Below are 26,853 nucleotides of genomic sequence, written 5' to 3'. Positions count from 1 at the left end.
AATCCCTACAGCGAGGGTTGAAGCTGGAGGACAGTGATTTCAAACAAAGGGCAAAGGGCTCAGCAGTCACAGAGAAACACATTTACTATATCTGTATTCCTCCTCATTTGAGCAGGGTAGTTTTTTAGCTCCCTTTCCAGGTCCTCACTGCAGCATCATACCAGGAGAAACTAGAACAGTATAATCCAAGTCTCCATCTCCCAACCCCTGCCAAACTTCTGCCCTCCTCACCTCCCCAAATGCACAGCAGGGATAGTCCTGGAAGTTCTCAACTGAGGCAAAGGAGAATGCCAAAATGAAAGGGGCATCTCCTTCAGTCTTTGTGACTGAGGACAGTGACTGACTTATTGGGTCAATAAAGATCTTAGGAGATTCAACAGTAGCTGATTCTTCTCTGTGTTTGAGGTTGTCACTGTTGTCCCTTTCTTCCCTGGGTCCCAGCATCAGGTTTTTGCATAAGATTCTGAAAACCTGACATTGTTACATAATTCAAACTTCCCCAGTTCCAAGACACTATTTTAACCTTCTGAAAAATGAAAAATTGCAAAATTTCTCTCAAAAGTTGTTGAATAAAGAAAAAAGGATTATTAGTGTTTTTGAAAAGTATTCAAAATAGAAAATTAAGGGGTGCTTGAGTGACTCAGTTGGTTAACCATCTGATTCTTGGTTTTGACTCGCATCATGATCTGAGGGTTGTGGGATCAGGCCCCAAGTCGGGCTCTGCACTCAGTGGGGAGTCTGCTTGGGATTCTCTCTCTCTCCCTCTGCCCTTCCCTATGCTCATGCACTCCCTCTCTAAAAATAAATAAATAAATAGTTTTTTAAAAGTAGAAAATTAATGTGACAGTTCTCTGACACATGTTCCTTCCTATAAAGACTAGCTATGGAAGTTTCAATGATGCCAAGAAACATAAGACTAAGTAAATCAAAAGGCTATAAAAGCATATGGAATTTTTAAATAGCTAAATGCTTTTTGGACAAATCAAAGAGTACTTTCATCTAAATCCCTTGTTTTCTTCCCACCCTTAAGGAAGACTGACAATTTCTTTGATTAAAATAACAGTTTGAAGTGTTTTTTTTATTTTCTTATTTTTAAAATATTTTATTCATTTATTTGAGAGAGAGAGAGAGAGAGCACAAACAGGAGGGAGGGGTAGAGGGAGAGGGAGAAGCAGACTCTCTGCTGAGCAGGGAGCCCAATGTGGGACTCGATCCCAGGACCCTAGGATTATGACCTAAGCTGAAGGCAGACACTAAACCAGCTGAGCCACCCAGGCACTCTGAAGTGTTTTTTAAAGAATATTTTTAAGGTTTTGGGTTTTTTTTAAAGATTTTATCTATTTATTTGAGAGAGAGAGCTAGAAAGAAAGCACAAGCTGCAGGAATGGAAAAGCAGGCTCCCCACTGAACAGGAAGCCTGATGTGGGGCTGGATCCCAGGACTTTGGGATCATGACCTGAGCCGAAGGCAGATGCTTAACCAACTGAGCCACCCAAGTGCCCCAAGATTTTGTTTTCTATTATTTTCAATATTCTTAAAAGTCTTAAAGTCTTCCTTTCTTTAATATGGCAAAATAAAGATTGATTTTTGACTTGTCTTATAAATAGAATTTAATGTTTACTTCTAATTAAACTCTAAAATGTTATTAAAAAAAAAACATTCCCTAAACCCTAACTCAAAAAGTATTTTCCTTTTCTTCCTATTCCCTTTAAGTCTTTATATGCTGTGTTTGTATAAGGATAATCCTGGGGAATAGAAAATGTTGTGCTGTACTTTGGCTCCTTAATGACAACAGCAAAAAAATAGTGCTTTCTTTTGCAGGAACTTATTTGCTTGTGCATAATCATTATAAATAGTATTTCTATGTCTCCTACATATTACAATCATGTCTCATACTCTTTCATCTGAAAGCATTTTGATGTGTATTATTTGATGTGTATTAATTAAAATGACTATTATTTTAACAAACATTCATTTGTTCATTATTATTCATATTTACCTGAGTGAAGATAGCATCTACATCCCACCAGAATCACGCCAAAAGTCAACCCAATGAGCATCTAAAAAATAATACACATTTCCAGTTCCAACTGGTAAGCACTTTAAACAATACTACTATTACTTTAATAAATGAATACTATGATTTCTCTTTAGAAAATAATGTCTCAGGAAATAAATGTTTCACAAAAAAAATTAACAAATTAAATGAAAACTTTTTAGGAAGGAAGAGGTAAAGATACAATTGAATTCTATTTTAATGGCAGATGGGGAGAGGGGATAGTTTTATTTAAAGGTAGGCTTATCATTGAATTTCTTAAATAATTTCATAGAAATGTGACAAAATATTTTAATTTCATTCAATAAATTACTGTTGCTTCACCTTCTTCAAAAATAAATAAATAAATGTAGGCTTAACACCAAAAGTTGATGGTACTCAAAATTACCCTTTAAAATGTCAAATCAGAGAGGAGGGGGCCAAGATGGCTGAATAAGAGGACCTTAAACTCACCCATCCCCTGGATACAACTGGATAACACTCACATCAGTGTAAATAACCCAGAAAATAACCTAAAGACTTACAGAACAAACCCCACAACTAAAGGTAGTGAAGAAGCCACATCAAAGAGGGTAAGAAGGACAAAGACTCAGTAGGGAGTGAAATGGATGGGGAGCAAAATGGACCCGTAGGTGGGAGGCAGCTGTAATGTGGAGAAGGAAGAGAAACAGATTATCACACTGAGAAGAGAGGAAGACAAATCCCCAAAACATTTGGCTTTGAAAATTAGAGGGGTGGGGGCACCTGGGTGGCTCAGTTGGTTAAGTGTCCAACTCTTGGTTTTGGCTCAGGTCATGATCTCATGGGTTGTAAGATCAAACCCTATATGGGGCTCTGCTCGGTGGGGATTCTGCTTGAGATTCTCTCTCTCTGTCCCTCCTGCTACTCTCTCTCTCTCTCCCTCTCTCAGAAGAATAAATAAATCTTTAAAAAAATGAAAAAGAATATTAGAGGGGTCAAATTCCATGAGTGCTTACAACAGGGAGATTTAAAGCCTGGAATTTTAAAAATCAGAGGGCTCAGCTCCAGGAGAGCCCAGAGGATGATAGGAAGCTGAGTCCCTGCCCTTAAAGAAATAGTATGACAAACAGCCCTCAGAGATACAGCATAGAAGTAGCAGTTTGAAAACCACCTGGGGCACATGGGATGTAGAGTTATTCACACACTTCAGAGCTCAGCCCGAAGGGCAGGGTTCCCAGAGGGATTTCCCCAGGAACAGGCACCATTTTCCTCCCCTAACCCCCAGCATAAACACACAACCACCTGCAGGGACCAGCAAAGTGCCAATATTCACTACCTAACTTTCTTACAGCAAACTCCTCCCCTCCCCAACACCTCCCCGCACCCCATGCTATAGCAGATCTATCCCTTCCAGTCACATTTGCTTCAGTCCAGGTGCTGCAGTTCCCCTCCCTCAGAAGACCAGAGTAAACCTTGCCAAGGCTGCAGTTCCCAGGTCAGTCAGCCCTGGGGAAGACTGAGGCCCACCTTGTTAAAATTGTGTGCCCCATCCTCCTAGCCCTGGTACCAGGGGCTGCAGCAAGTCTCATTTCAAAAGTAGACCTGAGTGCTCCTTGTTAAAATGGCACACCCCACCCTACCTGTGGACCAAACACTGCCCCCACTAGGCAAAAACAGCCTCTACAGATGCCTGGACTGAAGGAAAAAGTAGCCAGGACTCAACAGCAGGGCAAATGCAATACACAGAGGAATTACCTAAAGAACCAGGTCCTGGTGAACAGGGGACACTGCACTGCAGGGCACTACAGGACCTCTTCTTCGTAAGGCCATTACTTTCAACACTGAGAGATGTACCTGACTTTCCTAAAACACAGAAATAGACACAGAGAGTTAGACAAAATGAGGAGACAGAGGAGTATGTGCCAAATGAAACAAGAGGACCAAACCACAGCAAGAGACCTAAGTGAAATGGATGTAAGTAATATGCCTGATAAAGAATTTAAAGTAATGGTCATAAAGATACTCACTGGACTTGAGTTCAAGGCTCACATTGGGCTCCACACAGTATGGAGCCTACTTAAAAAAATTAAAATAAAAAAAAAAAGATACTCATTGGACTTGAGAAAAGAGTGAAGACATCAGGGAGACCCTTAACAAAGAGAAAAACATAAAAAAGAAACAATCAGAGATGAAGAACAGAATAAATGAAATTAAAAATATATGGAATAAATAGCAGGCTAGAAGAAGCAAAGGAATGAATTAGTGACCTGGAGGACAGAGTAATGGAAAGTAATGTTGGTTTTGATGTGGTGATGCACGATCCATTGTTTTCGTATAACACCCAGTGCTCCATGCAGTACGTGCCCTCCTTAATACCCATCACCGGGCTAACCAATCCCCCCTCCCCCATTCCCCTCTAAAACCCTGTTTGTTTCTCAGAGTCCATAGTCTCTTATGGTTCATCTCTCCCTCCAATTCCCCCTCCCCATTTTTCCCTTCCTTCTCCTAATGTCCTACATGCTATTCCTTATGTTCCACAAATAAGTGAAACCATATGATAATTGACTTTCTCTGCTTTACTTATTTCACTTAGCATAATCTCCTCCAGTCCCATCCATGTTGATGTAAATGTTGGGTATTCATCCTTTCTGATGGCTGAATAATATTCCATTGTATATATGGACCACATCTTCTTTATCCATTCATCTGTTGAAGGGCATCTCGGCTCTTTCCACTGTTTGGCTATTGCGGACATTGCTGCTATGAACATTGGGGTGCATATGGCCCTTCTTTTCACTACATCTGTGTCTTTGGGGTAAATACCCAGGAGTGCAATTGCTGGGTCATAGGGTAGCTCTATTTTTAAATTTTTGAGGCACCTCCAAACTGTTTTCCAAAGTGGCTGTACCAACTTGCATTCCCACCAACAGTGTAAGAGGGTTCCCCTTTCTCCACAACCTCTCCAACATTTGTTGTTTCTTTCCCTGTCCATTTTTGCCATTCTAACTGGTGTAAGGTGGTATCTCAATGTGGTAGTATGTGAAGTGTGCTGTGATAGCAGAAAGGAGGAATGTGGGATTGTTGAGTAATCCCTAACTCAGCCTGGAGGTCAGGGAAGGTTCTCAAGATGTGGTGAATCATGACCTGAACAAGTAGGATTGGATTCATGGATGGTGCATCTGTGTTTGTGTGTGCTTTGAGTGAAATAGGGACTGATGGGGGATGGGTTGTTTTTGTTTTATGTATGATAGCTTTCTGGGTATATAATTCATATATCATATAAATCACCCACTTAAAATGTATAACTCAACTCTCCAACCATAACCACAAACTATTTTAGAATATTTTCATCACCCTAAAAAGAAATCCCATACCTATTAATAGTCAATCCCATTTTCCCCCTACCATCATTATATATATGATATATATGATACATGATTTTATATATAATATATACATACATATTATATATAAAATATATGATTTTATTTGAGACAGAGAATGTGAGAGAGAGCACAAGTGGGTATGGTAGGAACAGGGGGAGAGGGAGAAGGAGAAGCAGACTCCTCGCTGAGCATGGAACCCCACGTAGGGCTCAATCCCAGGACCCCGGGATCATGACCTGAGCTGAAGGCAGACACTTAACCAACTGGGCCACCCATGCACCCCTTTGTCCCTCTAAATTTGCCTATTCTGGACATTTTATGTTCGTGGAATCATACAATATGTGATCTTTTGTGATTAGCTTTTTCCACTTAGATTAACATTTATAAGCTTCATCCATGTTAGCGTGCATAACAGGACTTCATTCCATTTCAGTGCTGAATAGTATTACATTGTGTACATATACCACATTTCTGTTTATCCACTCATCTGTTCATGGACATTTGGGTTGAGACAAAATTTTTTTTAAGTAATCTCTATACCCAACATGGGGCTCAAACTCACAACCCCAAGACTAAGAGTCACATGCTCTATCAACTGAGCCAGCCAGGCACCTGCAGACAAATTTTTAATGTAAATTGTTGATAGGTTGATGCGAGTACAGGCTAGCAAACTAAGTAATCTGTAATATATTCTAAAAAGTTACTTACTATATGATGTTTTACATACAAGATAGTTACAAAGTAAGAAGAAACTATACCTCCTATTTTACATCCTAAAACTAAATAATGTAGAATAATTTGAAGAGAAGAGAAGGGACGAAAAACTGATATGTTAAAAGTATTCATTTTGGCCAAAGCTATAGCCCAATTATTTAAGCTCTGGAGTTAGGTTTTTACAGTGCTATGTTGAAATGGTGAAGCCCGAGGTGAAAGGAAAAATATGCACCTCTATATACATGTTTTTACAAACTTTTAATGGTAAATTTTTTTACAAGTAGATTTTGAAAATATTGATAAGCTTGTATCCATTAAAATCAGGAAAGTAGAATTACATTAAATTCTGGTTTAGATGTAAATAAAACATTTAAACTTAAAGTAATATTACGAGTTTTAAGACACCTACTTTCAGGATAAGGAGGGGGGAAAGATGGCGGAGGAGTAGGGGACCCTATTTCAACTGGTCCCCGGAATTGAGCAGGATATCTACCAGACCACTCTTAGCACCCATGAAACCAGCCTGAGATGTAAGAAGATCTGGGTCTCTACAAACAGAATTTCGCAGGCGGTTGGTTTTGAGGTACAAAGCAGGGAGCTGTGATTCCGCGGGCAGATATCGGAGGATAAACGGCAGCGGGAGGGAGCCTGGCCCTGGGGATCCTACATCGCCGGTGAGCGACAGCCTCGCGCGCTGTAGACGGGCACAGACTCGCAGACCGGTAGCAGCGGGGAAAGGACTTTAGGGCAGCCCCCGGGCCCAAGCGGCAGGGTTGCGTGCAAGAACTGGGAGTGGCTGGCGGTTTTAGAAGCACAAAGGGCAGAGACGTGCCCAACCTGGAGGCAGGACTGGGAGTGCTGCGGAGGGGCACACAACCCAGGATGCTGCAGTTTATAGCAGCTCCGACAGAAACGGAGATGGTGTGGCCTGGAGAGCTCACTGAAGAACAGACTGCGGTCTCTCTGCTCTGAGGCAGAGGGTTGGAAATGGTCTCTTCTGCTCTGACTTACGGAAGAGACACGGAAAGCCACCAGAGAACAAAAGCCCCAAAGACTGATTCCCGCTGAGCCCATCCCCCGCCACAGGGGGGCAGGGCAACTCCGCCCAACAGGATTGCCTGAGTAACAGCACAGCAGGCCCCTCCCACAGAAGACAGGCTGGGAAAACAAGAGGCCAGCAACCCTAAGGTCCCAAGAAAACAGGTGCATCTTGCTTGGGTTGTGGTCAATAATTTGGACTCTATACATTCCCTCAAACACCCATCAACAGAATGACTAGGAGGAGGAGCCCCCAAAATAGAAAAGACTCAGAGATTATGACTTATGCTGCAGATTTACAAATGGATGCAGATATAACCAAGATGTCGGAGATGGAATTCAGGCTAGCAATTGTGAAGACAATGGCTAGAATGGAGAAATCAATTAATGGCACCATAGAGTCTCTAAGGGCAGAAATGAAAGCTGAATTGGCAGAACTTAAAAATGCTATCAATGAGATCCAATCCAATCTAGATAATCTAACAGCTAGGGTAACTGAGGCAGAAGAGCGAATAAGCGACCTGGAAGACAATATAATAGATAAAAAGGGAAAAGAGGAGGCCAGGGAAAAACAACTCAGAATCCATGAAAATAGAATCAGAGAAATAAGTGACACCATGAAGCGTTCCAATGTCAGAATAATTGGAATCCCAGAGGGAGTGGAGAGAGAGAGAGAGAGGACTAGAAGATGTATTTGAGCAAATCATAGCTGAGAACTTCCCTAATCTGGGGAATGAAACAAACATTTGAGTCCTAGAGGCAGAGAGGACCCCTCCTAAGATCAAGGAAAACAGGCCAACACCCCGGCATGTAATAGTAAAACTTGCAAATCTTAGAACCAGGGAAACCATCTTAAGGGCAGTTAGGGGGAAGAGATTCCTTATGTACAGAGGGAGGAACATCAGAATAACGTCAGACCTATCCACAGAGACCTGGCAAGCCAGAAAGGCCTGGCAAGACATATTCAGGGTACTAAATGAGAAGAACATGCAGCCAAGAATACTTTACCTGGCAAGGCTTTCATTTAGAATGGATGGAGAGATGCAGAGCTTCCACAACCGGCAGAAACTGAAAGAATATGTGATCACTAAGCCGGCCCTGCAAGAAATATTAAGGGGGTTCTATAAAAGGAGAAAGACCCCAAGAGTGATATACAACAGAAATTTACAGGGACAATCTATAAAAACAACGTCTTCACAGGCAACATGATGACAATTAATTCATATCTTTCAATAATCACTCTCAACGTGAATGGCCTAAACGCTCCCATAAAATGGCACAGGGTTGCAGATTGGATAAAAAGACAGGACCCATCCATATGCTGTCTATAAGAGACTCATTTTGAACCTAAAGATACATCCAGACTAAAAGTGAAGGGATGGAGATCCATCTTCGATGCCAGGGGACCTCAAAAGAAAGCTGGGGTAGCAATTCTTATATAAGACAAATTAGATTTTAAACTAAAGTCTGTAATAAGAGACACAGAAGGACACTATATCATTCTTAAAGGATCTATCCAACAAGAAGATCTAACAATTGTAAATATCTATGCCCCCAACATGGGAGCAGCCATCTACATAAGCCAACTGTTAACCAAAATAAAGAGTCATATTGATAACAATACGTTAATTGTAGGAGACCTCAATACTCCTCTCTCAGCAATGGGCAGATCATCTAAGCAGAAAATCAACAAGGAAACAAGAGCTTTGAATGATACATTGGACCAGATGGACCTCATAGATATTTACAGAACATTCCACCCTAAAACAACAGAATACTCATTCTTCTCGAGCGCACATGGAACTTTCTCCAGAATAGACCATATACTGGGTCACAAATCAGGTCTCAACCGATACCAAAAGATTGAGATTGTTCCCTGCATATTCTCAGACCACAATGCTTTAAAACTGGAACTCAATCACAAGAAAAAATTTGGCAGAAATTCAAACACTTGGAAGCTAAAGACCACTCTGCTCAAGAATGTTTGGGTCAACCAGGAAATCAAAGAAGAACTTAAACAATTCATGGAAATCAATGAGAACAAAAACACATCGGTCCAAAACCTATGGGATACTGCAAAGGTGGTTCTATGGGGGAAATACATAGCCATCCAAGCCTCACTCAAAAAAATAGAAAAATCCCGAATTCACCAACTAACTCTACACCTTAAAGAACTAGAGAAAAAGCAACAAACAATGCCTACACCACGCATTAGAAGAGAAATAATTAAAATTAGAGCAGAAATCAATGAATTAGAAACCAGAAACACAGTAGATCAGATCAACGAAACTAGAAGCTGGTTCTTTGAAAAGATTAATAAGATCGATAAACCACTGGCCAGACTTATCCAAAAGAAAAGAGAAGGCCCAAATTAATAAAATTATGAATGAAAGGGGAGAGATCACAACTAACACCAAAGAAGTAGAAACAATTATTAGAAATTATTATCAACAACTATATGCCAATAAACTGAGCAATCTGGATGAAATGGAGGCCTTCCTGGAAACCTATAAGCTGCCAAGACTGAAACAGGAAGAAATTGACAACCTGAATAGACCAATAACCAGTAACAAGATTGAAGCTGTTATCAAAAACCTCCCAAAAAACAAGAGTCCAGGGCCTGATGGATTCCCTGGGGAATTCTACCAAACATTCAAAGAAGAAATAATACCTATTCTACTGAAGCTGTTTCAAAAATAGAAACAGAAGGAAAACTTCCCAACTCATTCTATGAGGCCAGCATTACCTTAATCCCTAAATCAGGCAAAGACCCCATCAAAGAGGAGAATTTCAGACCGATATTCCTGATGAATATGGATTCCAAAATCCTCAACAAAATCCTAGCTAATAGGATCCAACAATACATTAAAAGGATCATCCACCACGACCAAGTGAGATTTATCCCCGGGATGCAAGGGTGGTTCAACATTTGCAAATCAATCAACGTGATAGAACACATTAATAAGAGGAGGGAGAAGAACCATATGGTCCTCTCAATTGATGCAGAAAAAGCATTTGACAAAATACAACATCCTTTCCTGATTAAAACTCTTCAGAGTATAGGGATAGAGGGATCATTCCTCAAGTTCATAAAATCCATCTATGAAAAACCCACAGCAACTATCATCCTCAATGGGGAAAAGCTGAGAGCCTTTCCCTTAAGATCAGGAACACGTCAACGATGCCCACTCTCGCCACTATTGTTCAACATAGTACTAGAAGTCTTAACAACAGCAATCAGACAACAAAAAGAAATAATAGGTATTCAAATTGGCAAAGAAGAAGCCAAACTCTCTCTTTTCGCAGATGACATGATACTTTATATGGAAATCCCAAAAGACTCCACCCCCAAATTACTAGAACTCATACAGGAATTCAGTAATGTGGCAGGATACAAAATCAATGCACAGAAATCAGTTGCTTTCTTATACACTAACAATGCAACTGTAGAAAGAGAAATTAGCAAAACGATTCCATTTACAATAGCACCAAAAACCATAAGATACCTCGGAATAAACCTAAGCAAAGAGGTAAAGGATCTATACTTTAGGAACTACAAAACACTCATGAAAGAAATTGAAGAAGACACAAAAAGATGGAAAAATATCCCATGCTCATGGATCGGAAGAATAAACATTGTTAAAATGTCTATGCTACCCAGAGCAATCTATACCTTCCATGCCATCCCAATCAAAATTCCAATGACATTTTTCAAAGTGCTGGAACAAACAATCCTAAAATTTGTATGGAATCAGAAAAGACCCCAAATCGCCAAGAAAATGTTGAAAAAGAAAAACAAAGCTGGGGGCATCATGTTGCTCGATTTCAAGCTATATTACAAAGCTGTGATCGCCAAGACAGCATGGTACCGGCACAAAACAGACATAAAGACCAATGGAACAGAATAGAGAGCCCAGATATGGACCCTCAACTCTATGGTCAAATAATCTTCGACAAAGCAGGAAAAAACATGCAATGGAAAAAAGACAGTCTCTTCAATAAATGGTGCTGGGAAAATTGGACAGCCACATGCAGAAGAATGAAACTTGACCATTCTCTAACACCATTCACAAAGATAAACTCAAAATGGATGAAATACCTCAATGTGAGACAGGAATCCATCAAAATCCTAGAGGAGAACATAGGCAGTAACCTCTTTGACATCGCCCACAGCAACTTCTTTCAAGATACATCTCCAGGGCACCTGGGTGGCTCAGATGGTTAAGCGTCTGCCTTCAGCTCAGGTCATGATCTCAGGGTCCTGGGATCAAGTCCCGCATCGGACTTCCTGCTCCTTGGGAGCCTGCTTCTCCCTCTGCCTCTCTCTCTCTCTCTCTCTGTCTCTCATGAATAAATAAATAAAATCTTTAAAAAAAAAAGATACATCTCCAAAAGCTAGTGAAACAAAAACAAAAATGAACTTTTGGGACTTCGTCAAGATAAAAATCTTCTGCACAGCAAAGAAAACAGTCAACAAAACAAAGAGGCAACCCACAGAATGGGAGAAGATATTTGTAAATGACACTATAGATAAAGGGCTGGTATCCAAGATCTATAAAGAACTTCTCAAACTCAACACCCAAAAAACAAATAATCAAGTCAAAAAGAGGGCAGAAGATATGAAAAGACACTTCTCTGAAGAAGACATACAAATGGCTAACAGACACATGAGAAAATGTTCATCGTCATTAGCCATCAGGGAAATCCAAATCAAAATACTGCATTTGTACTGCTGCATGCATGACTCCCTGGGGATGGAGGAGTCAGACATAGTCTTGCCTTGAAGAGCTCAACTATAAACATGATCTGAAGGGCAAGATCAAAGCTAGAGGGTGTTTGGGGTGCCTGGGTGGCTCAGTCGTTGGGCGTCTGCCTTCGGCTCAGGTCATGGTCCCGGGGTCCTGGGATCGAGCCCCACATCGGGCTCCCTGCTCAGCGGGAAGCCTGCTTCTCCCTCTCCCACTCCCCCAGCTTGTGTTCCCTCTCTCGCTGTGTCTCTCTCTGTCAAATAAATAAAATCTTTAAAAAAAAAAAAAAAGCTAGAGGGTGTTTGGGGAACAAAGGAAAAAAAGTAGTCAATTCTAACTTGGTGGGTTGGGATGGGATTAAAGTGTAATAAGAAAGGCATCTTTGAGATGTTTAGGAATCAGTTGTATCTTGAAGGATGAATCAGACTTGGACAGGCAGACATTGAAGCAAGGTTAGGAACATCACATTGGGAATCATGGAAGTGACTCAGGACCAGGAGTCAAAATCCTCACTCTGCCCCGTGTAACACTTGGAAAGTCCCTGCTCCTTGCTGGGCCTCAGGTTCCTAGAAATTAAAGGTAAGTGTTTGACTAGGTGGTATCTGATACTCTTGCTACTATGCTGAGCTCCTATAGTCTTATGTTCCCCTATATTATTTCATTGATTCAGCAAATATGTATTGACCACCCATTATGTGGCACTGAGAATAAAACATAAGGGTACAACATAAGGCATTTTTATGCAGCTGGGGTGAGTGTCATCAAGGTCAAGTGCAAGCTGCTATGAAAGTGAGTAACAAGGAGATGTGCCCAACTGAGAAGGAAGAACACTCTTTCTGAGAGTGTGGCATTTGAACTGAGATCTGAAGGATGAGGAGAGTGGGTGTGTCCCATACCAGGTAGAGGGGGATAGCACACAAAAAAGGTCAGGGTCATAAGGGATGAGGCTCAGTTGAGGGGCTGAATGGAGCCAAGTGACACAGCAGTGGAAGTAGGAATGGGGCTGGAATGCGAGTGATAATCAGATCACCAACAGCCTTGTAAGTCACAGAAAGAACTTTGATCTTTCTCTTAAGAGTAATGGGATGTGGAAGCAACCTAAGTGTCCATAGATAGATGAATGGATAAAGTAGGTGTGGTATATCATACAATAGAGTATTACTCAGCCATAAAAAAGAATGAAATCTTGGGGGCGCCTGGCTGGCTCAGTCACCAGAGAATCTGACTCTTGATCTTAGGGTCATGAGTTCAAGTCCCACGTTGGGTGTAGAGATTGCTTAAAAAAAAAAAAAAGAATGAAATCTTGCCATTTGCAACATGAATGTACCTAGGAGGTATATTGCTAAGTGAGGTAAGTCAGACAGAGAAAGATAAATACTATATGATTTCACTTATATGTGAACAAACTTCTAGTTATAAAATAAATAACAGAGATCAAAAGTACAGCATAGGGAATATAGTTAATATTGTGATCACTTTGTATGGTGACAGATGGTAACTATACTTACCATGGTGAGCATTTTATAATGTATGTAATGATTGAATCACTCAGTTGTACACCTGAAACTAACATAATATTGTATGTCAACTATACTTTAAAAATGTGAAAAAAAGAGTAATGGATGGATAAACAAAAAGTGGTATATTCATTAAATGGAATATTATTCAGCCATAAAAAGGAATAAAGCACTGACCCATGCTATATTATGGATGAATCTTGAAATATTACAAAATCTTGAAAACATTATGCTAAATGAAAGACCACATATTGTATTAAATGTCCAGCATATGCGAATCCATAGAGAATCCATGAAATACTCTAAATTTGAAGTAGGGTGAAAAAAAAAGTTTCAAAAAAGGAAAAGAAAAAGTACCCAACTCTTTTGGTGTTAGTGTTAGTGAAGGAGAGCCATGTGGCATGCTGTTTGTAGTTGAAGGGTGTATAGGGAGTTGTAGGAGCCTTTCCCTTTAGAAAGCATCTTGTTTGCAGCACAATCCAGACTCAGCCTCAGCCCTCAGTGGTGGACAGGAGGTGTTTCTTAACAGCTTCCTGGATAGTCACATACTACAAGGTAACTCCTTTCAACATCCAGGAAAGAGTACAACTTATTTTCAATTAGACTGCAAATGCTACATTTTATTGATTCATAGAAGAATTTTTGTTATACTATGTTTCAAAATCTCCTGTTTGTTCAATTCAGTAAATTAAAAGGCCACTTTTATTTTTGTTGGTCTAGCTTTTGTGTGTGTGTTTAAAAATAACACCAATGAAGAGAGAAGCATGTTGTTAAAATTCTGATTTAAAAAATAGTGCTGCCAAGACTCTTTTGTGGTTTCAAATAGAAGAGCTAAAATATAAGAATCTATAATTTAATAATTATCTACCCTCTGAATTTAGAAACTCTAAGAATGAAACATAATTCTAAAAATTCAGTTATAAAAATTATCAGCCTTAACACTCAAAAAGACATCTTTAGTAGATTCAAAGAAGGATATAAAATATTTTAATATCTGATATTACTATTTAAGGAGACATAAACTAGCTGGCAAGTTTAGATCTCCTCAAGAATACTGGTTTCCTAAAATTTACTTTGCAACTTGGTTTGTTAAAGCACATGATATCATTTATGGCTTAAATAATCTATACTTAGGGAAAGGGACAGGAAAACTGTGTTTATTCTTTAAAATTAAAGCTTTCTATATCTTGAATTTTAAAAATTTCAATTTTGACCTTGGGTATAGGAAAAATTTTCAATACTCTTCTATTATTTTCTTTCCAAAACACCCTTCTCTATTTAAAAATATTCGATGGCACCTATTGCCTGTAGAATCAAGCCCAAATCTTAGCTTGGCATTCAAAGCCTTCCACAATCTGGTTGTCTATTTTTCTAGTCTTATCTTCCATCATTCTGTCCCTTGCCAGACTCCCACTCCTGCTACATGAGACTAGGATTTAATCCCGAAACAAGCTCCTTCTTGCACGTGGATGTGTAATGCTGACCTCACTGCCTAAGTAGCCCTTCTACTTCTCTGCCAAGCAAAATACTGGTCATAGGTCAAGATCTAGCTCAGATTGCTTCTATCATACTACAACAAGTTCTTAAATGATTTCCCTGCAGTCCATCTTGTATATCACCTCTAAGCCAATCTTATTAAAACAATTATTTTTATCCTTTTTTTTTAAAGATTTTATTTATTTATTTGACAGAGAGAGAGACAGTGAGAGCAGGAACACAAGCAGGGGGAGTGGGAGAGGGAGAAGCAGACCTCCTGCCGAGCAGGGAGCCCGATGTGGGACTTGATCCCAGGACCCTGGGATCATGACCTGAGCCGAAGGCAGACACTTAACGACTGAGCCACCCAGGTGCCCTGTTTTTATCCTTTTATTATCAGCCAATGACTGGGAGTTCTAGTTCAATATAGCAAACTAAACAATTTAGATGTGGGAAATTCTTCAGCATGTGACTCTTAAGAATGAGGACATTCTCCTACATTATAACAAAATAACCACATTCATGAAATTTAACATTGATATAATATTACTAATATATACTTCATAGTCAAATTTCCCCAATTGTTCCAATAATGTTCTTTATAGTGAGAGAGAGAGAGAGAGAAAGAGGTCTAGTCTCCAATCAAGTATATCATGTTGCACTTAGCTGACATGTTTCTTTAGCCTCATTTAATAAAGAACAGTTCCCTAGCCTTTTATTGGTTTTTCATGACATGGTTGTTTTTGGAGAATCCAGAACAGTTGCTTTGCAGAATATTCCTTAATTTGGGTTTATTTGATTGTTTTCTCATGATTAAATTTAGGTAATTTGGGGAGCACCTGGGTGGCAAGTTGATTAAGCATCTGCCTTCGGCTCAGGTCATGATCCCAAAGTCTTGGAATCAAGCCCTGTGTCGAGCTCCCTGCTCAGCGGGGAGCCTATTTCTCCCTCTCCCTCTCCCTCTGCCACTCCCCCTTCTTGTGCTCTCTCTCTCAAGTTAATATGTAAAATCTTTAAAAAAAACTTAGGTAAAATTGGAGGGAGAGGGCAGGAATACTGCACAGGAATTGTGTCCTTCTCAGTGCATCATAATGGGAGGCAAATAATGTCAATTGGTCCCATTTTTGGTGAAATAAATTCGATTACTTGGTTTTTAGAAGTCGGCTCTGGTGAGGGATGTCCCAGCCTGAAAGGCGCTCAAGTGGCTAAGTGGGGCAGAATCCTAGGTGGGACAGTATGATCTCAGGACTCACAGGAAGACCAGGCGTGCCTGAGTGCAGCAGAGTTCCTAGGCATCAGAGCACAGAAGCTGGCTGCAAGCAGTGAGCCCAGGAGTGGGCTTTCAGTTTGGGGTTGCCATAAACCGTGAACCGGATTACAGTCAGGTGACTGCTCTCCATGCAGGGGTCCAACAAGCAGCAGAACTGACAAGACCCCCATTCCTCACCTGGGAGGAGTGGCACAGGAGCACACTGCAGGAGTCTGTAAGGTCTGGAGACTAGAAAAGGGGTCGTGTGCCTGAGATAGAAATGCCCGGTCACAGGCTGGGTGAGCACAGAGTACAGATAGAGACCAATGAAGCAGGAGTGATTGACAGCTTTTCCCTGGGGTGCACTGAGGAATGAGGCCCTGAGCTTTCAGCTCCAGGGCCAGAGATTCGGAGGCTGCCATTTTCATTCTCATCCTCTAAAGCTGTGCAGAAAGCCTTTGGGAACAAAAGCCACATAGAGAAAACCAGAGCAGCTTACTTAGCCTGGCCCCCTGGCAAGGGCAGTGCAATTCCTCCCAGGGCAGACTCTTGAGAATCAGGGAAACAGGCCCCTCCCCAAGAAGATCAGCAAGAACATCCAACCAAGACCAAGTTTACTGATCAATGAGAACTGCAAAACTCCAGTGCTAGAGGAATATAGCATATAGAATTTGTGTTTTTTTCTCCATGATTTTTAGTCTTTCAATTTTAATTTTTTTCTCTTTCCTTTTTCAACCAATTTCTTATTTTATCAATTCATTTTTAAATCTTTTTTAATTTTCATTTTTGTAGTTACATTGTATCCCTTCATTGTATTTAATTTTATTTTTGTATATATATTTTCTTTCATTACAATTTTGGGATGAAGTTTCTTCTAACAGACCAAAATACACGCAGAATCTAATGTATGGCTCTGTTCTCTTCACCTATCTGATCGTATTTCATACTTTTTTTCTTCTTTTTTTTTGTTAAAGTCTTTTTTAATTTTCATCTTTACAGTTACATTCTATCCTTTCAATGTATTTAATTTTATTTTTGTGCGTGTGTGTATATATATGTATATATATATAAAAGTTTTTCTTTCTTTATAATTTTGGGATCGAGTTTTTAATAAACAGACCAAAATACACACAGGATCCAGTGTACTGCTCTATTCTGTCTGCTTGTCTGATTATATTCTTTTTTCTTTCTTTTCTTTTGTTTCTTTAAAAAAAATTTTTTTTTTCAGTCTTGGGTCTCTTCTGATTTGTTCAGTGTATATTTCCCTGGGGTTGTTGTTGCCATTTTAGTATTTTGTTCTATTGTTCATCTGAGTGCATCTTGGCATTGGACAGGAGTTTGTAGGGTTTGGAGACTACAAAGGGGGTCATATGCCTGAGACAGAAATGCTTGGACAGAACGACAAGACAGAAAAACTCACCTCAAAAAAGAGAACAAGAGGCAGTACTGACTGCCAGGGACCTAATCAGTATGGACTTAAGTAAGATGTCAGAACTAGAATTCAGAATAACGATTATAAAGATACTATCTGGGCTTGAAAAAAGCATAGAAGACACTAGTGAATCCTTTTCTAGAGAAATAAAAGAACTAAAATCTATTCAAGTTGAAATTAAAAAGGCTATTAATGAGATGCAATAAAAAATGGAGGCTCTAGGGATGCTTGGGTGACTCAGTTGGTTAAGCGTCTGCCTTTGGCTCAGGTCATGACCCCAGGGTCCTAGGACTGAGTCCCACATCAGGCTCCTTGCTCAGCAGGGAGTCTGCTTCTCCCTCTGCCTGCTGCTCACCCTGCTTGTGCTCTCTCTCTCTGACAAATAAATAAATAAATAAAATCTCTTAAAAAATGGAGGCTCCAACTGCTAGGATAAAAGAGGAAGAAGAGAATTAGTAATATAGAAGACAAAATGATAGAGAATAAAGAAGCTGAGAAAAAGAGAGATAAACAACTACTAGATCATGAGTGGAGAATTTGAGAGATAAGTGATACCATAAAGCAACACATTAGAATAATTGGGATCCAGAAGAAGAGGAAAGAGAGAGACGCGCAGAAGGTATATTGGAGCAAACTATATTGGAGAACTTCCTTAATCTGGGGAAGGAAACAGGTACGCAAGTCCAGGAGGCACAGAGAGCCCACTCTCAAAATCAATAAAAATACGTCAACACCCCGACATATAATAGTAAAACTTGCAAATCTCAGAGACAAAGAGAAAATCCTGAAAGCAGTTCAGGACAAGAGGTCTATAACCTACAAGGGTAGAAACATTAGATTGTCAGCAGACTTATCCACAGAGAGCTGGCAGGCCAGAAAGGAATGGCATGATATATTCAGGGTGCTAAATGAGAAAAATATGCAGCCAAGAATACTTTATCCAGCTAGAATGTCATTCAAAATAGAAGCAGTGATAAAAAGCTTCCAGGACAAACAGAAACTAAAAAAAATTGTGATCACCAAACCAGCCCTAGAAATATTAAAAGGGATCCTTTAAGCAAAGAGAGAGCCCAAAAGTAACATACACCAGAAAGGAACAGAGACAATATACAGAAACAATGACTTTGCAGGTAATACAACAACACTAAATTCATATCTTTCAATGGTCACTCTGAATGTAAATGGGCTAAATGCCCCAATCAAAAGACACAGGTATCAGATTGGATAAAAAAGCAAGACCCATTGATAGGCTGACTGCAAGAGACTCATTTTTCGGCCCAAAGACACCTCCAGATTTAAAGTGAGGGGATGGAAAACCACTTATCATGCTAATAGACATCAAAAGAAAGCTAGGGTGGCAATCCTTATATCAGACAAATTAGATATTAAACCAAAGGCTGTAATAAGAGATGAGGAAGGATACTATATCATAATTAAAGGGTCTATCCAGTAAAAAGATCTAACAATTGTAAATATTTATGCCCCTAACATGGCAGAGCCAATTATATAAGCCATTTAATAACAAAATCAAAGAAACACATCGACAACAATACAATAATAGTAGGGAACGTTATCACCCCACTCACTGCAATGGACAGATCATCTAAGCAGAAGATCAACAAGGAAACAAGGGCTTTGAATGACATACTGGACCAGATGGACTTCATAGATATATTCAGAACATTGCATCCTAAAGCAAAAGAATACTCATTCTTCTTGAGTGCACATGGAACATTCTCCAGAATAGATTACATATTGGGTCACAAATCAGATCTCAACTGATACCAAAAGATTGGGATCATTCCCTGCATATTTTTGGACCACAATGCTTTGAAACTAGAACTCAATCACAAGAGTAAATTTGGACAGAACTCAAATACATGGAGGCTAAAGAGCATCCTACTAAAGAATGAATGGGTCAACCAGAAAATTAAAGAAGAATTTTTAAAAATTCATGGAAACAAATGAAAATGAAAACACAACTATTCAAAACCTTTGGGATGTAGCAATGGTGGTTCTAAGAGGGAAGTATATGGCAATACAAGCCTTCCTCAAGAAACAAGAAAGGTCTCAAATATACAACCTAACATTAAACCTAAAGGAGCTGGAGAAAGAACACCAAATAAAGCCTAAACCCAGCAGAAGAAGAGAAATAATAAAGATTAGAGCAGAAATCAATGAAAGAGAAACCAAAAAACAGTAGAACAGATCAACAAAACTAGGAGCTGGTTCTTTGAAAGAATTAATAAGATTGAGGGGCGCCTGGGTGGCTTAGTTGTTAGGCGTCTGCCTTCAGCTCAGGTCATGGTCCCAGGGTCCTGGGATCGAGCCCCACATCAGGCTCCTTGCTTGGCGGGAAGCCTGCTTCTTCCTCCCCTGCTCCCCCTGCTTGTGTTCCCGCTCTCGCTGTGTCTCTCTCTGTCAAATAAATAAATAAAAGCTTAAAAAAAAAAAAGAATTAATAAGATTGATAAACCCCTAGCCAGACTTGTCAAAAAGAAAAGAGAAAGGACCCAAATAAATAAAATCATGAATGCAAGAGGAGAGATCACAACCAACACAGAAGAAATACAAACAATTATAAGAACATATTATGAGCAACTATATGCCAATAAATTAGGCAATCTGGAAGAAATGGATGCATTCCTAGAACATATAAGCTACCAAAACTGAAACAGGAAGAAATAGAAAACTTGAACAGACCCATAATCAGCAAGGAAATTGAAGCAGTAATCAAAAATCTCCCAACAGGGGCGCCTTGGTGGCTCAGTCGTTAAGAGTCTGCCTTTGGCTCATGTCATGGTCCCAGGGTCCTGGGATCAAGCCCCACATCAGTCTCGCTGCTCGGCAGGAAGCCCGCTTCTCCCTCTCCCACTCCCCCTGCTTGTGTTCCCTCTCTCGCTGTGTCTCTCTTTGTCAAATAAATAAAATCTTTAAAAAAAAAAAAATCTCCCAACAAACAAGAGTCCAGGGCCAGATGGCTTCTCAGGGAAATTCTTCCAAACATTTAAAGAAGAATTAATACCTATCCTTCTGGAGCTGAATCGAAATGGAAGGAAAACTTCCAAACTCTCTATGAGGCCAGCACTACCTTGATCCCCAAACCAGACAAAGACCCCACCAAAAAGGAGAATTACAGACCAATATCCCTGATGAACATGGATGAACATGAACAAAATTCTCACCAAAATACTAGCCAAGGATCCAAGAGTACATTAAAAGGATTATTCACCATGACCAAGTGGGATTTATTCCTTTGGTTCAACATCCGCAAATCAATCAATGTGATACACGACATAAATAAAAGAAAGGACAAGAACCATATGATCCTCTCAATAGATGCAGAAAAAGTATTTGACAAAGTACAGCATTCTTTCTTGATTAAAACTCTTCACAGTGTAGGGATAGAGGGAACATACCTCAATATCATAAAAGTCATATACATAAAGCCCACAGCAAATATTCTCAATGGGGAAAAACTGAGAGCTTTTCCCCTAAGGTCAGGAACATGGCAGGGATGTCCACTATCACCACTGCTGTTAAATATAGTACTAGAAGTCCTAGCCTCAGCAATCAGACAACAAAAAGAAATAAAAAGCATCCGAATTGGCAAAGAAGAAGACATACTCTTTGCAGATGACATGATACTCTATGTGGAAAACTCAAAGACTCCAGCCAAAATTGCTAGAACTCATACAAGAATTCAGCAACATGGCAGGATAAAATCAATGCACAGAAATCAGTTGCACGTCTATACACTAACAATGAGACAAAAGAAAGAGAAATTAAGGAGTCGATCCCATCTACAATTGCACCCATAACATACCTAAGAATAAACCTAACCAAAGAGGCAAAGGAACTGTCCTCAGAAAACCATAGAACACTCATGAAAGAAACTGAGGGAGACACAAAGAAATGGAAAAATGTTCCATGCTTGTGGATTGGAAAAACAAATATTGTGAAGATGTCTATGCTACCTAGAGCAATCTACACATTCAGTGCAATCCCTATCAAAATACCATCAACTTTTTTCACAGAGCTGGAACAAATAATCCTAAAATTTGTATGGAACCAGAAAAGATGGTTCCTGATGGCTATTCCCTGAATAGCCAGAGGAATGTTGAAAAAAAAAAAAAAAAAAAACCAAAGCTGGTGGCATCACAATCCCAGACTTCAAGCTCTATTACAAAGCTGTAATCATCAAGACAGTATGGTACTGGCACAAAAACAGACACATAGATCAATGGAACAGAATAGAGAGCCCAGAAATGGATCCTCAACTCTATGGTCAACTAATCTTCGACAAAGCAGGAAAGAATGCCCAATGGAAAAAAGAGTCTCCTCAACAAATGGTGTTGGGAAAACTGGACAGCCACATGTAGAAGAATGAAACTGGACCATTTCCTTAAACCATACAAAATAGACTCAAAATGGATGAAAGACCTAAATGTGAGACAGGAATCCATCAAAATCCTAGAGGAGAACACAAGCAGCAACCAATGTAACCTTGGCCACAGCAACTTCTTGCTAGACACGTCTCCAAAGGCAAGGGAAACAAAGGCAAAAATGAACTACTGGGACTTCATCAAGATAAAAAGTTTTTGCACAGCAAAGGAAACAGTCCAACAAAACCAAAAGGCAACTGACAGAATGGGAGAAGATATTTGCAAATGACTTATCAGATAAAGGGTTAGCATCCAAAATCTATAAAGAATTTATCAAACTCAACACCCAAAGAACAAATAATCCAATAAAGAAATGGGGAGAAGACAGGAACAGACATTTCTCCAAAGAAGACATCCAAATGGCCAACAGACACATGAAAAAATGTTCAACATCCCTCAGCATCATGGAAATACAAATCAAAACCACAATGAGATAACACCTCACACCAGTCAGAATGGCTAAAATTAATAAGTAAGGAAAAGACAGATGTTGGTGAGGATGCATAGAAAGGGGAACCCTCTTACACTGTTGCTGGGAATGCAAGCTGGTGCAGCCATTCTGGAAAACAGTATGGAGGTTCCTCAAAAAGTTAAAATGGAGCTACTCTATGACCCGGCAATTGCACTACTGGGTATTTACCCCAAAGATACAAATGTATTGATCCAAAGGGCCATGTGCACCCCAATGTTTATAGCAGCAATATCCACAATAGCCAAACTATGGAAAGAGCCCAGATGTCATCAACAGATGAATGGATAAAGAAGAGGTGGTATAAATATATAAATATACATATACATACATACATACACACACACACACACACACACAATGGAATCCTACTCAGCCATCAAAAAAATGAAATCTTATTATTCACAACGATGTGGATGGAACTAGAGGGTATTATGCTAAGCGAAATAAGTCAATCAGAGAACGACAATTGTTATATGATCTCACTGATATGTGGAATTTAAGAAACAAAACAGAGGATCATAGGGGAAGAGAGAAAAAATAAAACAAGATGAAATCAGAGATGGAGACAAACCATAAGAGACTCTAAATCATAGGAAACAAACAGGGTTGCTGGAGGGGGAAGGAGGTGGGGGGACGGGGTAACTGAGTGATGGACATTAAGGGGGGCACGTGAGGTAACGAGCACTGGGTATTATATAAGACTGATAAATCACTTACCTCTATCTCAGAAATCAATAATACATTATATGTTAATTAATTGTATTTAAATTTAAAAAATAAGAAAACAAATTTGATCACTTTGATCACTTTTAGTTTTCAGTGGAAAAGTAGTTTCTTCTCTTTTTGTACATAATCTGTGAATATGTACAGATACTTTGGGACTGTGAATATCATGTTCTCAACTATCTTAAACTTAGTGTTTTAGTACACATTGACTTCTTGCATAAATCATTACTAAGCAGATTGCAAATAGTGATTTCCTAATTCTATCATTCTTTCTACATTTATCAGTTGGCTTTCTGTCCTTACCACTTTAATTTTTTTTAAAGATTTTATTTATTTATTTGAGAGAGAGAGAATGAGAGACAGAGAGCATGAGAGGGAGGAGGGTCAGAGGGTGAAGCAGACTCCCTGCTGAGCAGGGAGCCCGATGCGGGACTCGATCCCGGGACTCCAGGATCATGACCTGAGCCGAAGGCAATCGCTTAACCAACTGAGCCACCCAGGCGCCCACCACTTTAATTTTTTAAAAAAGTTATCAGGATGGATTCATGGATCCTTTTTTTTTTTTTTCTTATGTTAATCCCCATACATTACATCATTAGTTTTAGATCATGGATCCTTTTTTACTCAATATGTTACAATTTATTATTACTCATTTTGTCCTCAAATTTTCCCTAATTTGACAAGTGGGAGCCTCTTTAAACTAGCTCAGGTGTCCTTCTGACATAGTCCCATCAATTTATGAGTACTCTCTTACTTTAGGTGCAAGAAAATGTTTCAGGTTTACTTCATACTTTCCTTGCCCCAGTCCTATAATTAATCATTTCTTTCTTTTTTTTTTTTTAGGATTTTTTATTTATTTATTTGACAGAGACACAGCGAGAGAGGGAACACAAGCAGGGGGAGTGGAAGAGGGAGAAGCAGGCTTCCCGCTGAGCAGGGAGCCTGATGTGGGGCTCGATCCCAGGACCACGGGACCATGACCTGAGCCGAAGGCAGATGTTTAACGACTGAGCCACCCAGGGGCCCCTAATTAATCATTTCTTCAAGGAATATTGTTCTTTTGAGTGGAGAATAGTTTTTAGAAACCAAGTCTGGGCATTAACTGTGTTGATACATGGGATGAGGTATCAGTATTAGGAAATATAGTATGAACACATATAGTATAAAGATACTAATGCTAAAAATAGTATTACAAGTATCAGTGTAAATAAATAAATACACGCACAAACACACAATGTATATACATACATACTAATACTTCTAATTCCAACCCAATACTACATCACAGGGTTTTTTTCTTTTCTTCTGCAGCCCTAGTCTGCATGAAGGTCAGCTAAGGCTCCTCTAAGAAGTGATATTTGAGATGAAATCAGAATAATATTTAAGAGCCAGATATATAAACTCTAGAAGAAGATCTTTACAAGCAGACAGAACAAGTACAAAGGCCTAAGGCAGAAATAAGTGTGGTACATTGGAGAAATGGAATGGCCAGGGTGGATGGAATGTATTGAACAAGGAAGTGTTTCAAAACCAAGTCAATGAGGCAGGAAGCAGTTGCCTCACATAAAGCTGTATAGGGTATGTTAAGGAGTTTGGAATGTATTTTAGCACAGCAAAAGGACATTGGAAGTTTTTGAGAAAGGGATTATGGTAATCTGATTTATATTTCAAAATATTACTCTGGATGTTGTATAGAGAATGAATTGTTCAAGGGCAAGAGAAAAAAACCAGGGAAGTAATTATGACACGTGACAAGATAAAATGATGACAAAGATTAGAGTAGCAACAGATGAGATATAAGAGAATAAATCTGAGGGATATTTTGGAGGCAGAGCTAACAGGAATAATCCTGAATTCTCAAATGGTTTTTATACATCTACTATGTGCTATGCATTGTGGTAAATCCTGGGGATAGAAACATTAAGAAGAGACAAACCCTATTTGTAAGGGGTTCATAATCTAGTGGTTGGGGGATAGATACATGAATAACTTTAATGTAGTGTGATGAACACATAACCATAGAGTTAACAATAACATCTATTGAATTCAGTACTAGATAAAGTGTAAGTACAGAGGAAGAAAGAAATGACTGTGCCTGAATGCAGAAAGTGGTTATAGAAGACTTCATAAAGGACATAGAGAACTGTCTTTTTTTCCAGTTTGTTGAGATATAATTGACATATAACATTGTGTAAGTTTAAGGTGTACAACATGCTAATTTGATACATATATATTGTAAAATGATTACCACCATAGTGTTAGCTAATACTTCTATCACATCCCATATTACCATTTCTTTTTTGTGATGACATTTAAGATCTACTCTCTTAGCAACTTCTAAATATGTAATATTACGAGTATTATTAACTACAATCACCATGCTGTACATTACATCCCCAGAACTTATTATTCTTATAACTAGAAGTTTGTACCCCTTGACCACAAAGAACTATCTTCTAAAGATAAAGGAGTGCAGAATAAAATAGACATAGGTGGATGAAACAGCTTGGTGAATTCCAGAAATCCTTAGGATAACTAGAACCTAGAGTTTAAGAAAGGGATTCGAGTTAGGTGGAAGCAATTGAGGGGTTTTAAGTGAGGTGAGATAATATTAGATTTGCATTTATAAAGTATCACTCTGGTTTTATAAGAAAAAAGATTTGAGAAATAGGTTGATTTCCCCAACTGAGTTCTTGAAAGAAGTTTCCACACGACAGAGGTGGGAAGGGAAATTCAGTTTGGTGATTTTTTTTTTAATTCCAGTACAATTAATTACAATATAGTGATTCAACAGTTCCATATATTACTCAGTGCTCATCAAGATAAGTGTACTTTTTTTTTTAAAGATTTTATTTATTTGAGAGAGAGAATGAGAGAGAGAGAGCACATGAAAGGGGGGAGGGTCAGAGGGAGAAGCAGACTCCCTGCTGAGCAGGGAGCCCGATGCAGGACTTGATCCTGGGACTCCAGGATCATGACCTGAGCCAAAGGCAGTCGCTTAACCAACTGAGCCACCCAGGCACCCAAGATAACTGTACTCTAAATCCCCTTCACCTGTTTCACCCATGCCCCCACTCACCTCCCCATCTGTTCGTTCTCTATAGTTAAGAGTATGTTTTTTGGTTTATCTTTTTCTCCTTCTTTGTTTGCCATTTTGTTAAATTCTACATATGAGTGAAATCATATGGTATTTGTCTTTCCCTGACTGGCTTATTTCGCTTAGCATTATGCTCTAGATCCATCCATGGTGTTGCAAATGGCAAGATTTAATTATTTTTGTGACTGAATAATATTCCATTGTGTGTGTGTGTGTGTGTGTTTACATATATGTATATGTACCCCAATAAACAGAGGGGGTGAATGGATCCTTTTGAATGCATGTTTTTGGATTATTTTTGGGTAAATACCCAGTAGGGTGATTACTGGATCAAAGGATAGCTCTATTTATAATTTCTTGAGGAACCTCCATGCTGTCTTCCAAAGTGGCTGCACCAGTTTGCATTCCCACCAACAGTGCAAGAGGGTTCCTTTTTCTCCACATTCTCGCCAATACCTGTTACTTCTTGTGTTTTTATTTTAGCCATTCTAACAGGTATGAGGTGATACCACATTGTGGTTTTGATTTGTATTTAC

Source organism: Neomonachus schauinslandi, chromosome 4, assembly GCF_002201575.2.
Source record: "Neomonachus schauinslandi chromosome 4, ASM220157v2, whole genome shotgun sequence".
NCBI classification, from domain to species: Eukaryota; Metazoa; Chordata; class Mammalia; order Carnivora; family Phocidae; genus Neomonachus; species Neomonachus schauinslandi.
The sequence above is the reverse complement of the archived record's forward strand: the minus strand, read 5'-3'. Positions refer to the sequence as shown.